This window comes from Accipiter gentilis, chromosome Z (assembly GCF_929443795.1).
Source record: "Accipiter gentilis chromosome Z, bAccGen1.1, whole genome shotgun sequence".
Lineage (NCBI taxonomy): Eukaryota > Metazoa > Chordata > Aves > Accipitriformes > Accipitridae > Astur > Astur gentilis.
In genome coordinates this window covers 11973114-11987068 of record NC_064919.1, presented here as the reverse complement: position 1 = coordinate 11987068, position 13955 = coordinate 11973114, and the positions used below count along the sequence as shown (strand labels likewise).

General features: G+C 43.9%; 1 protein-coding gene across 10 annotated transcripts in view; it reads right to left on the bottom strand.

Moving 5' to 3' along the window:
* Positions 1-13955, bottom strand: part of PALM2AKAP2 (PALM2 and AKAP2 fusion) — a 271043-nt gene that overhangs the window by 90683 nt on the left and 166405 nt on the right. Inside the window, exon 1 of one of the 10 annotated variants that reach the window (XM_049796122.1) lies at positions 8165-8238. The exons of 8 other annotated variants lie outside the window; for them this stretch is intronic. The gene's annotated coding sequence lies outside the window, so the exon portion shown is untranslated. One more of the 10 variants, XM_049796121.1, reaches the window with a different exon arrangement.

Sequence of the window (13955 nt, the reverse complement as noted above, 5' to 3'; positions counted from 1 at the left end):
CTATCATCCTTTTCTTCCAGAAAGAAAACAGGTCTCCAGTGGGAGATGGTTTAATACAATCCGTATCCAGCTCGCCACAGAAAGTCATGTCCTTTACCCAGGCCAGCAGGATACAGTGACTTGCCAGAGTCAACAAGAACAGTAGGCAAGACATGCCCGAGAGCTGAACTGGGTTTCTCACATATCCCACAAGAAGCAGAGAAGAACAGAGAAATTTTGCTGTCGAACTGTTGCTGGTATACAGATGAAAGCCCTGAATTATGGAGAGGCCTGGGGAATGAATGAGAGGCAGAATAGCCTAAAAAAATTTTATTCAGAGCAGAAGGCATCTGATGACATCTAACAGGAAGACACGAGCAAGAAACCCCCTACAAGAAAACAGTAATTCTATTGCAGGCTCTTCTTTGCAGCACAGCGGATTCCAAAAGACTGGTTTATGTACCAGTCAATCCCAGTTTGGCTCAATCGGCAAACACTACTTGGGATGTGACCATGACACTGGCCATCGTCATACCTTCCCCCCCCTCCAAAAAATTAGCAAAACCTCCGTGGAATAATCTGCCACTCAAACCTAAATTCTGGGAAGTCTTGCATATGTGGTAATAGTTTCACAGACTGGCTCCAGGACTCTCTAAATATGCTAGTATCTCTTGTCAGCTTTCCAGCTCCAAATGTGAATTTTTTCCCCCAAGGATGGTCCTCCTAGAAATTTCAAAATTACCTGAGCTCCCTGCTGCTGTCTCTAAATTAATTAGATGGAAAAAGATTTTCAAGAAGTTTAAGGACTTAAAATATAACCTGGTCAAAAATGTCAACTAATTAAAAGGTATTTTTAATTTAAAGTGAGAACTATTCCCTAGAAATCTTTGTCAATATACATTCTGATCCGCTGTACCATGCCACTTCTGTTCTCATTAATCAAGTTGATAAACACATTTTATACACCACGATGAGCATAAATCTGGGCCTTACAGATATATAACCCCCAAAAGCCAAACAGGCAACAGAATAAGGGTATTGAGAGTGCCCATCAAAGACGCTGTTAAAAGGCCTCATTTTCAGAAAATGAATGGGCACTTCGTCAGTCTACCCTGGCTCCTCTTTTAAAGCATTTCAGGTGGAACAACTCAAATTTCAAAAATGTCCCCAAAAGTCTAGCTGCTGCTCTGCCTCCTCTGAGCTTCTTTTCACCAGGGATTCAGAGAGGACTCACATGGACTTGAGAATCAGAGAGGAAGAATAAGCTTGCATTGGCAAGAAGATATTTGAAGAAAGCTAGTATGTCTCTGTTTGACATTTCTAAATTAAACAAAGCCAGGAATTGAACCAAAAGAGTGTAAGTGAAAGTAAAAACTACAGGCAGCCCAAAGATAGAGATGGGAAGCATCATGAAGAGTGGGAGCATCAACTGGATGCAGAACAGACTCAGGCTCCTATTGGGTGAAACAGCATCTAAGGCCAGCAAATGTTCTGTGCTACTCTTTAGATGTGACTAAATGACCAAAACAGTTGGTTTGATTAGGCCAATTTCAGTATATTCTGTATATCCACTGCTTTCACAAGAGGAAAATATAGAATTGCCTTAAATAGTTTATGGTTGGACTTGGATGATCTCAAGGGTCTTTTACAAACTAAATGATTCTGTGAATCTGTAACAATACTGAAAATACACAGAGAAAGGGAAAAGACTTAAAAAAATCTGACCACAACTTTGGCTGAATTTTTCTTTTTGATGATCGCAACTAGCAGCAGGAGCAAGGAATAACGAAGGACTGGATCAGTCTCACTGCTCTGCCAAGCTTGGCCAAGCCATGTCAGAACTACGCTGCTGGGAACTTGCCCCGATGTGTCACTGTCCCAGCCACGGGCTCTGAACAGTCAAAACAATATGGTGTCGAGACCCGAACACCTTTGAACTCTTGTGGTTGCACTTCCTCCTCACACACCTGGTGCTCCAGCCCTTCCTTGAGACTTTGCCTGGCCACAGTCCTCCTCTCCTTAGCTGTGAGAACAAGCTGTGCCAGTAAAGAGTGTCTTGAAAACATACGGACAGCTGGAACATCAAACCAGGGCACAAACCACAATGGCCTCTTCAGCTTGCATGTACTTTAATTGTTCTAAAATCAGGTTAAGTGACTCTCTGGGTTTATTGATAGTAGTTACCATACCAACACGAGTGTTCTCAAGAGCATCACGAGCAAAAACCTTTTCTTGTGCTCACTCTTGGGGCAGGGTAGCGGCTAATGGGGAACTCTAAAATTGGAAATAAAATGACCTATTTACAAGAAAAGTTGATAGAATAATGTTTAAAATTTGAGATTGGTTTCATGTTGTCTTTCTTACAAAGCTACAGGAGTGCTGTGATAAACTCCTATTAGAACAAAACTAGAGAGGCAAAAGGTTTGTACAACAACTGCTGGTTAAACCTCACCTGCTTTAACAAAAATAAGCTTTTCTCCTTTACTTGTGGCAAAGCTGCAATCTTTATTAATAGATTTATATTGATTTAATCAGTTTGACAGTGGGGTTTGGTGGAGGATGCTAATGCAGGTGTACATTTCAGCTGGTTCCTATTTGTGGTCTAATGTCTTCCTGAAGCCTGCCCAGGAAGAGTTATTAAAAAAAAAAAAAAAAAAAAAAAGGGGAACTTCTTAAAAGTGAAGTTGTTTCAAAGATGAGTGGATCTGGGTTGTGTATTAGCAATCCTATTAGGGAATTATTCTCAACTGGCACTACTAAACTTGCCCCACATTTAATGATACACAGAAATAGGGCACTCCAAGCATGTATACAGATGGAGCTGTATTTTTCCTTGGAGTACTGAGGAAAAAATGGCTGTTACTAAGCTCAACTCAAACAATGCTGGTACTACTGCCCCAAATAATGAGGCACAAGATGTCCACTTGAATTCTTGGATTTACTGGACAAAAAATAACAGTTGTGAAGTCAAATATCAGTACTTGACAAGAACTGTTAGGAAGGAAGCTACATACATCCTCACATGCATTTGCACTCGCACCCAGGCCCAGTCAACAGAATTGTCACAGCAAGTTACTCCGTGATTGAGGCAGTTGTGTTCGTGTTTTTGGTGTTTTTGTTGGGGTTTTTTTGTTTGTTCTATTGAACTCAGTACAATCCTAATACGTCACCAGTTTAAAGGTATTTTGCAATTATCAACACAGGAGATACATTTTTCTCACTACTTTAGTAAACTGGTAAACTCTAGCTGCTAGAAAGGGAATAAATGACACAGATATAAGCCACCTTTTACTGGTAGTACTACAACCACTACACCCTTAAAAGGTTTTTCTGATTCAGGCATATATTATACAAACAGGTGTTATATAAAGCAATACAAAAACATGTAGAAAAAAGCTGGTAAATCATGGACAACCTTCCTTTCCAAAGTATGTACAGTAATATGAATTTAGCAATTTACATACAGAAAGTTTTCTGGTCTTCTTCCTTTTTAACACTGAGAAAATGGGGAAGAGGGAAATTATAATGCCTAGAGCCACAAAAGACATCAGTGGAATCAACAGATTCTGGAAAAAAAATCCAGATCTTTTAAAGCATCCTTTTCCCATGGATCATGATTTATCTTTTTAGTCAATTAGATAAACCTGGAAAGAAATTCTAAAATGAACAGGACATGCTTTTGTGATTCAGTAGCACATACCAAAGTTTTTCCAAGGAGGTCTTTTAAAGTAATATTCTTAACCCTTCTGAAATGTATGTATGTTTTGAAGGGAATTTGTTCTATTTGAAGTTATTGGTTTTCTCTCTTATTAATAAGGGATTACAGAAATCATTCTCTCTGCTAAACAATACCTAGGGAAAATTCTAATTTTTTTAGTATATTACATGTAAGTATCATATCCAGTGATATAACACTTAAGTCTTGTTACACCTAAATATTTTTACCATATTTCTGAAGAATTACTCTAAAGGCACAGTTCTGCTTTCTCCTGTAAACACAGTATCTTACTGTCATCAAATAAATAAAAAGTGAAACATTGAACTCTCATTAATTATAAACTTAAGTCAAAGGATGTCTTTTTAAAATTAAGGATGGCATGATTTACAGTTGTAATGGATTACTGAAGATAGTTCATCACCAAAAATAAGCCTGTAATTTGTACTGCTAACCTAGAATTTTAACATGAAAAATGTATCCTCTTTTTTGTTCATTTTATCATAATACCAGAACAACCAAGTCTTGTGAATATGATTTTCGAGGAGATAAGAAAAGGAATGACAAAATCTAGATTTATGTAGTGTATAATTTTGAACAGTAGGTACATCATCATTTTTTTTGTAAGCTAGGATGAGTCTTCCAGTAGCAGCTGAAATTACAGTTTCAACACACTGTGCTTGAGCGAAGACTGTAGAACAGGCCTGAAGATCTTCCAATGTAAAGAAGAAAAAGGAAGAAACAAGGGTTCCATTCTACAGCAGAGAAACTTCTGCACTGAGGACTGAGACTTGTTTTTCAGGAAGGAGCGAGATACTTTTGTGGTCTCCTAAAGTTACTGTGTGCAATACATCTTTTTTAAAGCTTTATACACATTGCAGTACTGATTTACCATGATTCTCACCTGATCACAGAAAACAGTATTGGAAGGGCCCTGAGATGCCATCTTAGTCAATGTCTAGATGCCTGCAGTCAACCACAATGGCTATGATGACAGGTGACTGTTAGGCTATTTAAAAAAATCTTCCCAATCCGAGATTTATTAGATGACTGACTCTCTGGAAGCACCTTCCACACGTCTTGGACCACAGAGCTGGTTTACATTACCAACTCAAACGGGACGTCTCATTTTCAGATGGCTGAGATGCAAACCAACCCTAACTGACCTACCCCAGGATAGAGGAAGACTACAAGGTTTGCTTCCTCATTGAAGACTAAGCCGCAGAATCATTCTGCAGGTTGCCCTCCATCAAGCTGTACTGTGAAGTATATTCTTAGCAGCAGCAGAATCCCAGATACGAGAGTTCATAGAGTGTGGACTTTGCTCAACTGCATTCATCTTGCCACAACTAATTAGTATTTATTGTTCACAAGGATGAAACAGGCTGATGTGGAATACTAATTTACCAGAGCAATGCAACCCAAAGTCTTACAATTATTTAAGCAGAAATAACTTAAAATTTTGGAGATGCTTTGGAGATGCAGAACAAAAGGAGTACCACTTTGGCATAATGGCTCAAAAAGTATTACATAAATTATAGTTATAACTGCATTTGCTGGCATTCATTCAGTGCTACTGTTATAGTTCATAATTAAACTTAATTTTATAGAGCTGTACTCTAGTGGTCTAGGTCAGCAGTCAATTAAAGAACACCCCTCTACAGGACAAATGCAATACTCGAGTAAGCGAGCGTCATCATAAATAAGCAGGCCAACTTCTTTCTCTCACATAATTTGAATGCCAAGACTACCCATATCAACTTCAATGGACTGGCTCCTAGTGGGTGGGAGTATTGGAAAGGACTTTTCCTCAATGAATTGAGTCCAGAATTTTGCTAGGGTACCTTCATTAACTTTTGGCACTGAAACAAATACAAAGAATCAGCCTAGAAATGGGAAGCAAGCAATGAAAAGTTGTATCAAAGTAACACAGAATTTAAGATGGACTTCAGGCAGCCAAACCACAGGGCACACATGAGAACCAAGATGTGCCCCTTCAGCACAGACTGCTAGAAGAGACACCTGCCAAAGCTTTTTATTTTTTTAAAGGAAAGGGGGAGGAGCAGGAGGGAGAGGGAGAGAGAGACAATTGTGGCAGCTTGAACAACCCTGTTTACCCCACAACCACAAATGAACTAGCTGCTGGTCAGATGAAGTCAGAACTGCCTGAGAATCGGTACTGCAGCATGTCAACCAGAGAAAAAATCACGCAGTGAATGGTAATAATACAGACAGTTCTAGATGTTGCATTATGTAGCTCTTCATGTCTTGCTATAAATGCAGGATCAACAGCACTTGCTAAATCAGCAGGTGTTTCCAGTAGCAAAAGTGAGTTTTGCAGTTTAGGCAGGACAAACCAGGCATGAATTAACTTATCCCATGATCAAAGTATACATCAAACTGCTCAGGATTCTGCTGGGCATACTTTTACTGCTGTAAGCCATATGATCCTGTATTCTTCACTTAGCCAAAACTCTGGCTGAAGTCAACAGGAGTGATTTAAAAGGGCTGGGAAGTTATGCACACATCCCTTAGTATGGAAGCTGCACATCCACAGAGAATGAAAATAACCATTAGCTGACACAAAAGCTACTTCTTTTCGGCACTATTATAATACATCTATAAATATGGCTTAATTTACTTAAGAGCTCACCTGGGACCTGTACTCTTTGGACAGCTGCGTGGAAACAAACACAAAACCCAACGTATCAGTTATCTAAGGCCAATATCTGTATGTAAAATTTTAAATTTGTGCAAACTTACTTTGCCAGAGGCTATCAAGAGGCAGCAAATGGACTGGCATTCCGATATAATATGAAGATAAACTGAGTAAAAACCACTCAATACTGACCAGTCAGAAATACTTACAATGAATACACTTAAATGAACAAATTCCAGCTATAACTTCATCCTCTGCTGTGTGCAGGGACAGAAAAGCTATGATCTAAAAATATATGAAATAGCTTGCACTTCTTAGGAAAAAGAAGTCATGTATACTACAGATACTGACGTATATATACCCTCCTTAGGTTCCTGAGGCTGGCGAGACCAGAAAATGTAATTGTGAAAGTGGAATAAATCCCTGTCAGATACGCAAAACCTCTGCAAAACACTTACACAGCATGAATACAAATTGACATACCAGAGCTATGAGACAATGCTAGAATCAGAAGATATCATTACAATGTTGAACTGTTAATCACAGCTCAAAATAAAACATGTTTATTTCATTGGTGAAATCACAACTGGGGGATCTGCTCTATCTCTTCGAACATTAGGCTGGTACTTATTGCCCTTATGTACATCTTCTGGGAGCCGATAGGCGATTCACCTTAAGATAAAAACCAAACTTCAGTATGATGACTGCTCTTCACAGCTAATGACTCACGTTATCAGGAGCTGTTATCCACAGTAGCTGCCTGCCTGCCCACCTCAGTAATAATTTCAATAACTTTTTAGGGAGAGACACCAATGTTTGAGAAGTTTACACTGCAGTGGTCCTAAGCAGAAGCCAAATAAAAAGAAATAAAATATTTAAAACTCATGGTTCACTGTTACTCAGGGATCTAAAAATAGAAAGACTTGGAACAAAGATACAGGAGATTTTTGGTTCAAATAGGGGAGTCCAGGAAAAATTGAGATGGCCACGAAAAAACCATGCTGATTAAAAAATAATTACGTCACGGGTTTCTCAGGACCTTACCAAACCCCCTGCACGCCGCCACCCCGGCTCTCACCCCTCCCCGCTGCCCCCAGCCCGGCCCCCAGGGAGGGCGGCGAAGACATCCCCCCCGCCCCGGACCCCCAAACCGCAGCCGAGGTGGGGGAAGAGCCGCCCCTCCACCTGCGGACATCGGGGGGATGCGCGCACAGACCCGTCTTTCCGTACCCGCCCCGTCCAGCACCCCCCCCCCCCCCCGGCGGTCCGCGGCCCCCCGCGCCGTCAGCGCCTCCCGCCCCGGGGGACTGTGCACGCGTGGGGGGTCCCACGGGCGCGGGGGTTCCCACGGGCGCGGCGCTGGCGGGCGCACCTCGCGGGGTGGGCGAGGGCAAGGGCAGGTTCCCCCCACCCCCCGGCACCCCCCCTTCCCTCCTTGCCTTCTCCCTTCCCCTCCCCGCATTTTCATTCTCCCTTCCCCTCCTCGCCTCCCCCCTCCCCGCGTTTCCATCTTCCCTCCTCGCCTTTCCCCTGCCCCTCCTCGCATCTCTACCCACCCCCCTCACCCCCCCGACCCCTCTCTCCCGGCATTTCCACCTTTGCGCCCAGCCCCCACCCCCCCCAAGCCTCCCTCAGCCCACCAAGGGCCAGGCAACTTGCCGGAGCCGCAGCCACCGCCGCCTCCCTTCGCTCCGCACCCGCAGCCGCCCTCCCGCACACGCACGCACGCACGGACGGACGGACGGACGGGCGGGCGGGCGGGCGGACAGAAGGACGCGCGGACACACGCGCACCCCCGCGCACAGAGGTACCTCTCCGAAGCGCGCCCGCTCCTCCGGCGCGCAGCGTGCGCAGCCCCGGCACGTCGGGTCCCCCTTCTTCCTCCTCCTCCTCCTCCTCCTCCTCCCCCCTCCCCGCCCGCCCCCTTCGCCGACGCCAGGAAGAGGGGGGCAAAGCCGCCGCCCGCCCGCCCGCCCCCTCCCGCCCCGCCCCGCCGCGGCCCGTCCCGCGGGGCGAGGCGCCCCGCGTGGAGGCTCCTCCGCCCCCCCCCCCCCCCCCCCCTCCGCCTTCCGCGCCCCCCGTCCCGCCGCGGTCGGGTTACCCGGCCGGCTGCGAGCCCTCTCCTGTTACGGATGTCGGCGCCGGGCGGGAGGGGAGGGAGCCGAGCCCCGGGGGCGGTGGAGAAGGGGGGGGGGGGGGGGGCGAGCCCCGGGGGGGGGGGGGGGGGAAGGAGCGCGGCCCCGGCGGCCCGCCTCCGGGGGGGGGCGTGCGAAGCGGGAGCACCCCGCCGCGGGCAGCTCCGGGGCTTTCCTGAGCCGTGGGTTTCGGGGGGGTTCTGCTGCTGGTTGTTGTTGGGGTTTTTTTAATTCGTCTTCTTTTTTTTTTTTTATCCCCCTTCTTTTATTTTATTTTCTTTTTCGGTTTACTGGGGGTGGGGTGGGGGCTGCTTGGGGGGGGTGTTAAATATATTTTAGGCAGTGGAGCTGGCTTCCATGGGCTTCTTCCATCTCCCCTCACCCCCCAATGGGCTTGCAGTGTTCACAGCAGGCTGTGTAAGGATTTCCATTGGTCTGCCACCCCTCCTGTGAAGAACTCTGCCTTTTCTTTTTGGTTTCAATAGGAATTTAACTGTCCCCTCAGCTCCTGTGCTGGAGACGAGGAACAGCTCCCAACCCTCTCTTTCATCTGCTCATGGGTTTGCAGACCTCCACTGTAATCCTTTTACATCATTCCTTCTCCTGGCTGGAGAGTTGTAGGTTGCTCATGGGGGCCTTTGTTCATAGACCGTTCTATATGTCTTGCCATCCTTGATGCCCTCTTGAACATCATTCTGATCTAATAGATCCTATTAGAGGTGAAGAAATACACAATATTTAAGGTGCGGGCAAACCATGAATTCATACAGTGCCACAATGATGTTTTTCTCTTAACAATTAGTAGTTCAACAATTAGTAACATTGAGCACAAGGCCGATGTTTGTATGGAGCTGTCTGTCATAACCCTGAGATTTTACTCATGCCATGGGCAGCTCAGAGCCCAGCATTTTACACGATTGTTTCTCCGTGTGCATCATTTCACATTTACCTACACTGAATTTCTTATATCGCCCAGTCAGCCTCGTAATGTCCTTGTGTAGTTCTTCACAGTCTTATTATTACTGACCTGAGTAAATTAATATCACTGATGAACTTTGCTATTTCACTCCATTTCCCAGTAAGATATGAGTACACTGAAGAACACAAGCCCCAGCATTGACCCTTGCAGAACCCCACACCACCCGGCACCTCCCTCCATTGTGACAACTGGTCATTTATTCCTGCACTTTTTGCATTTTATCTTCTAAGCAATTACTGAGCCATAACAGGGCTTTCCCTCTTCTTGCTATCACTGCTTATTCTCCTTAAAAGCCTTTGTCAAGAGCCTTTTAGAAACACAGTCTGATATGGAAATTAGATCACCCTTATCCACACTTTTGTTGACCCTTTCAGAGACCTCCAAGAGGTTTGTTTAAGGTAGGACTTTACAGCAGCAATGTTGACTCTTCTCAGACAGATTGCATTAATCCAGGTGTCCTTTAGTTCTAACCCAATTAGCATCTCTGTATTTGCACAGTACAGGCACGAGGTTTGCAAACCTCTAGTTCTCCAGAGTCTGTATTGAAGTTTAGCATCACATTTGCCACCCTCCACCCTAGAAGTGCCAATGTTTTAAATGGGAGGTTACATGCTGCTATTGGTAATTCAGCTGCTGCATCCTCTGGTGAGAACCCAAGGACACAGATGCTCACACACAGGTACATGCTACCTGAATGCCATGGTAGTGAAAAAGGTTTATAATAAAAGCTAATGGTATAAGGAGATAGATGCATACCTAAGTAACTGCAGACCTGTAAGACAGTGCTATTAATGTAAGTAAGAAGCTACCTTAGTAATTAACTGTATGTGGCCATGACCCTCTTTGCAAATGTATGTGTGTGAAAGCACACACAGTATGGTATAGACAAAGCCCCACCAAGGTCTTTAACCCAGGGAACTGTTTGTCACTGTCATTCCCTGTATCTGCAGCCATCTTTTTTTTCTCTTTCATACTTTGCTGTAAATCCTCTGGATCAAGGGTGGCCTTTTTTAATGCACATTTTTTACTTGCCACAAGGAAGACCAGCTCTGAGTAGGGGTGTTTCAGCCACACCATCTAGGAACATTCCCAGGAATGTCTGCAATTCAGTTACCTGCCCAAAGACAGGACTCCTACCCTTTGTCCTAGGGCACAGTGCAGCTGTGCAGTGCACATGCTAGAACTGCAGTACAGCTTCCATTCAGCTTATTTGCAGGGAGTGGGCGGGGAGCAAAGCGAAGCTGCACCTCCAACACCTGACTGAAGCAACTGTGCGTGGACGTGCATCACTGCTCACACCCACCAGCCTGCCCCACAGGTGTAAGGTCTGTACTCCCACAGGTAGGTATGCCATCCAAATGGCAATGTGGGGCTGTGGGGGAGACAGAGAGGAAGAGGAGCATGAGGGTTGCATCCCTTTTGGATGTTTCACAGGTCTGACCATGTTTGTTGGGTTCTTAGAAACTTCAGCTGCTAGAAACAGAATAAGCCAGTTGTCACAAGGGAGGGATGAAAATGAATCAGTCTTTTTTAGTTGCAGAAAACTTCAGAACCATGCAGAAAGGTACCACCCAGGTACCCTCCACCCTCAGAAACATAATTAAAATAAGCATAGTCCACTCTCATGCTTTTTGAAGACCTCAAGTTTTGGATTCTGGCAATACCGCACTGTAGACAAAAATCTCTGAATTCATAGCAACCAAAGATATTACACTGCCAAAGGGGGAACTTCAGAGCTCCACTTCTTGGGTTCTTACCCCTCTGTCCTTTTGTCCCAACAGTTACCTTCTCCTCCTCTCTTGCTTAGTGGCCTCATATAGGATTGGACTGAACTGTGTGACTGCAGCACAGGTTTTGTTCCATTAGATCAAGAAATATCACAAATGACACTGGCACAGTTTGAATGTATTTTTTTTTCCTCTTATGACAGGGATGCATTTATTTAGTATTAATTAGGTAACGCATGACTGATATACCACAGAGGAAATCAAATACGATTTCACTGTGTATATTTTAATGAGTTTTCCCTATTGCTTCTAATTTGCATTTTCAACAGTTACAACAGCAGAAGAAAATTACATCTTAAAGTTTTGTTTTAAAGGTGTATTTTGTTAGCGGTCTGTAATTTTTTTTTTCAGCATTACAGAGGGCTTCAGGTAGGGGGAAGAAGGAATTAATCTTTGCCAGAATGCAACCTTCCCTAATTTTTACTGTGAAGTTAAAATACCTTTACCTAAATAATGAACTGCAAAGATTAGTCAGTATTGTCCTAAAAACTCTGAAGGTAGGAAAAGTATAAAGATCAGCTGCATTAACCCAATATTTGTGAAGAAAATAAGTTATTTTTAACACTCAAATGACAGTTCCTTGCCCGTCATTCCCTTTCAGACCTGCTTTATGTGCCCTGTGAACTGAAAACAGATATGTCACCCCCAGTATTACCTCGTTCCTCCTCCAACAACTGACCAATGTACATCCCAAGGCTGTGCTGAACACGTAGAAAAAAAACGACAAGAACAGATCCTGAGATTAGTGTGACATCCTTGGGAAAGCTCAAGCAAGTGTGACCGCGTAGCTGAACTTCTTCTTATAGAAGGCTGCAAAATTGAGGATGTTTTTCTACATACATAGCCTGTGGACAAGAGGACTAGTGCCACTGTAGTCGGTGGGAACCGCAGACACTCAACACCTCTAACAACTGGGCCACATGCTTATGTGAGACCTTGTTATTATACAAAAAGGCTCTTATTTCTCGTCTTTTTTTCTCTGCCACATAAGCTGACCTAGTTTACAATCTGCCTCTGTACAGATGCGTCCTCTTCCATGGGCAGAAAGAGGACAGAGCCATTGCCAACAAAGCGTGCCTGGAGTTAGGAAGGGGAAGAGACACAGGGCAGCTCAGGATGGGGAGATAAAGAGAAGGAAATGAAAGACAAAGATGTTTGGAGGAGACAAGAGAGAAATAGGGAGAGAAGAGAGCAAAGCGGTATCTCTATCTGCTTTATCCAGGAGACAGAAGAGTTACTCAGAGTCTTTGCTTTGGGACTTTGTCAGTATATTGGAGCCTATTTTCAGTGAGGCAGATTTTTTTATTGTTATGCAGTGAACCTTCAAATGGAGAATAATTCAAAGGGGATACCTCTTCCTGTTAGGAAGAAATTATTTCAGGCTGCTGTTTTACAGCCCAGCACACTGTTCTTGTTCTCTATGAATTCCCAAAGATGCTGAGAGCAGTGCAGAATAAAGGAAGGAAGGAAAATATTGCGATAATGATGCTGGATATGCCAGGGACTTTTATAACATTTATAAAATGAAATGCAGTCCTGAAAGGTGATGCCCGGTCTGGTAGCCTCCACACTGAATTTCACTCAGTATGAAAAATGAGTTTTGCTTGGGATGCAGATTTTTAAGTGTCTTAGATTAGCTGTCAGAAATTTTGTGATTAGATTCTTTTTCCTTTCCTTGTGGTTCCGGTTATTCCTCTGACTGCAGAATAACATGCAGATGAGCTGAATGAGGGAATGCACAGGCTTGCGGTAATGCGTGTGAGATGAAAATGGTACTTCTGTGTATTCTCTGTGCATTTATAAAACTAATGAATGCAGAGATCCATCAGTCCGTTAGCAGAAGAGCTGTGGGAAGTTTGGAGGTCACATTCATAAATGCTTTATACTCAGTATGGGGATGAAATGTTGAGTATTACAGAGGCAGGGAGCTGCCGGTAGGGAACTGACTGGAGATCCCTGTTCTATTCCTGGCATTGCTGATGACCTGTGATGTGACTGAAGGCAAGTCACTTTCTCTTATTTGTCTATATGAGTTGATGAATTTCGGGACAGGGACTGCCTTTTAGTGGGTGTTAGCAGAACATAACGGGACCTCAGATGTGATTAGGGTGTTCAAATACTAATGTAATATGAACTTTAAAATTATTTTCTGAAGTTATTCAGCTGACTAACAGGCTCATTTACACACATCTATTATGTGGTGGAATAGCTTGGCAAGATCTCTATCGGCAGCTAGCTACATGAGTAATCTCATTGACTTAAGTGTGACTCCTTGAGAGAGTAATGTTTTACTACTGGCTCCATAAACTGTTTTAGTCATCATCAGCTTACAAACTACATGCGTAGCTCTGCCAGCACTTACCACACAGTGTAGTGTATTTTACTGCGAGCAATTCTGTCACAGGAGTAATACCCAGTAGTAACTGTTTGTGTAATCTACGCCCACGTGAAGTTACTCTGTTCTGCAGTTCCAAAGACAGCCTAGTTTCACTGGCATTGTGTTCTCTTTGGTTCACAGAAACTATTAGTTCCCCTTCACAAGAAATCCAAAGAAGTATTCAGTACCTGTGATGTTGTAAGGAAGAAAATTTTTTTATTGCTGCCCGTGGGGATACTGCTGCATAACTGACTCATGGCTCTCCCTCCTTCTTGTGGAATATGCAGTCATTGCAAATCTGGAGCTGTAAGGTTTCACTTAAAG